Consider the following 2,786-nt stretch of genomic DNA (forward strand, 5'->3'; position numbering starts at 1 on the left):
GTGTGTGTGTGTGTGTGTGTGTGTGCCAGAGAGAGAGAGAGGTGGGGGGGGGGGTGGCGGGAGCAGAGAGAGGGAATCCCAAGCAGGCTCTACACTGGCAGCGGGGCTCGAACTCACAATCTATGAGATCATGATCTGAGCCTAAATGAAGAATCAGACACTTAACCAACAGAGCCGACCAGGTGCCCCTCAAACATGGTATTTTACATCCTTGTCAATCTCCTTATAACACTCCACTTTTACCAGTTAAAAAAAGCCAAATGGAGAATATCAGATGGTACAAGATTTAAAAGCTACAAATGAGGGGCGCCTGGGTGGCTCAGTCGGTTAAGCGGCCGACTTCGGCTCAGGTCACGATCTCGCGGTCCGTGAGTTCGAGCCCCGCGTCGGGCTCTGTGCTGACAGCTCAGAGCCTGGAGCCTGTTTCAGATTCTGTGTCTCCCTCTCTCTCTGACCCTCCCCTGTTCATGCTCTGTCTCTCTCTGTCTCAAAAATAAATAAACGTTAAAAAAAAAAAATTAAAAAAAAAAAAAAAGCTACAAATGAGGCAGTGGTGCTTATCCCATCCCGTGGTGTCAAATCTATATACTATTCTCACCCAGGTTCCTGGTGATGCCAGCTGGCTCACAGTGCTTGATTTGAAAGACACCTCCTCTTGCATCCCTCTAAGTGAAGAAACAGCCACTATTTGCTTTTGAATGAGCCTCCCCTTCAAGCCCATAGGCTGTTCAATTAGGGATTTAGAGACAGTCCTCACCTATTTGGGGCTGCACTTAGTAGGGACCTCTGTGATAGCTCCTTGCCTCAAGGGACTGTAATGCAATATGTGGATGGTATAGTCCCACAAAAGAAACATCTGATAGTAATATTATAATGTTACTTAACTTCTCGGCAGACAGAAGGCATCTCAGCTACCCTAAAAAGGTACAAATATCTTTAAAAAAAAAAAAGGTATAATATTTGGGGTATGAACCAACACCAGGATACCATACCCTGTCTACTGACAGAAAAAAAAAGGCTATATTAAATCTTGGGCTTCCAGCTACAAAAACAAAACAAAAAACAAACAAAAAAAAAACTCCTTTCTTAGGTGTGGCAGGATTTTGCTGCCTCCAGATTCCTGGATTTGGGCTCTTAGCCAAACCATAGTATGATTCAATTAAAAGCCCTGAAGAAGAACCTTTACTCTGGACTAAAGCCTAGCAACCAGCCTCTCAAACATTAAAAGCTAAGCTCTCATCAGCCCCAGCTTTGACTTTACCAAGTTTAGAAAAACTTTTCACCTCACATGTAGCAGAAAAACAGGGACAAGAATTGGGAGTTCTTACTCAGAAATTAAGAAATGAAACAAGACTGGTGGACTATTTTTCAAAGTCACTAGATCATATGGCACAGGAGTGACTGGCTTGTCTCTGAGCAGTGGCTGCGACAGCCCTCCCAGTAGAAGAGGCTTCAAAACTTACTATGAGACAATCCTTGACAGCGGTGACTCCACATCAGGTCGAAAGTGTCCTAGAGACCAAAGCCACCAATGGATGACAGGAGGCCAACTTACTAACTACCACGCTATGCTTTTAGACACACCTGAAATGATACTTAAAACCTGTCACAGTTTAAGCCCAGCTACCCTTATGCCTGGATCTGACCATCACACTTCTGTGTCAGACCATGACTGTTCAGAGATTATCTATATTGTTTATTCTAGCAGACCAGATTTAAAAGTCTCCCCTGTTGAAAATAGAGGTGACAATTGGTTTACTGATGACAGTAGCTTCATGGATAAGGGAGAAAGAAAAGTTGGATATGCTATAGTTAGTTTAATTAAGACCATTGAGGCTTAGTTAAATATTTCTGCTCAAAAGGCTGAATTAATAGCACTTACCCATACTCTTCAACTGACAAAAGGCCTAAAAATAATATCTATACTGTTTCCAGGGGCACCTGGATGGCTCAGTCAGTTACGTGTCTGCCTTCAGCTCAAGTCATGATATCATGGTTCACAAGTTCAAGCCCTGGATTAGGCTCTGTGCTGACAGCTCAGAGCCTGGAGCCTGTTTCATGTTCTCTCTGCCCCTCCCTGCTCACTCTCTGTCTCTCTCTCTCTCTCAAAAATAAATAAAAAACATTAAAAAATTTTTTAATTAAAATCTTTAAAAATATATACTTATACTGATTTCAAATATGCTTTCCTGGTGCTACATGCCCACGGGGAAATTTGGAAGGAAAGGGGATTATTATCAATCCATAACTCCCCAATCAAATATGGGCCTGAAATTATCACTCTTCCTGTGGCTATACACCTACTTAAGGAGGTAGCTAGAATTCACCTCAGAGGACATCAAAAAGATAGGATCTTAGAAAGGAAACAATTTAGCAGCCTATGCAGCCAAGCAGGCAGCGCAGAATAAACAAATATTAAGCCTTATACCAGTCTTGACTCCAAAAAAGTCCATAACTCCAGCCTATTCAGACCAAAAAATTCACATAGCCCAGGAATGAGGATATTCAAAAAATGCACAGAACTGGCATGTTAACTATGAGGAAAAACATCTTTATACCCAAAAATAACCAATGGAAGGTAATACAAGGTTTACATCAGGCTGTTCATTTGGGCAAAGGTGCTTTAGAACATTTCATCAAAAATGTATTTGATGGAGGGGCGCCTGGGTGGCTCAGTCCGTTAAGCTTCCGACTCTTCGGTTTCGGCTCAGGTCATGATCTCATGGTTTGTGGGTTCGAGCCCCACATTGAACCCCACAGGCTGTCAGCATGGAGCCTGCTTGGGA

Source organism: Panthera uncia, chromosome D1 (genome assembly GCF_023721935.1).
Source record: "Panthera uncia isolate 11264 chromosome D1, Puncia_PCG_1.0, whole genome shotgun sequence".
Taxonomy (NCBI): domain Eukaryota; kingdom Metazoa; phylum Chordata; class Mammalia; order Carnivora; family Felidae; genus Panthera; species Panthera uncia.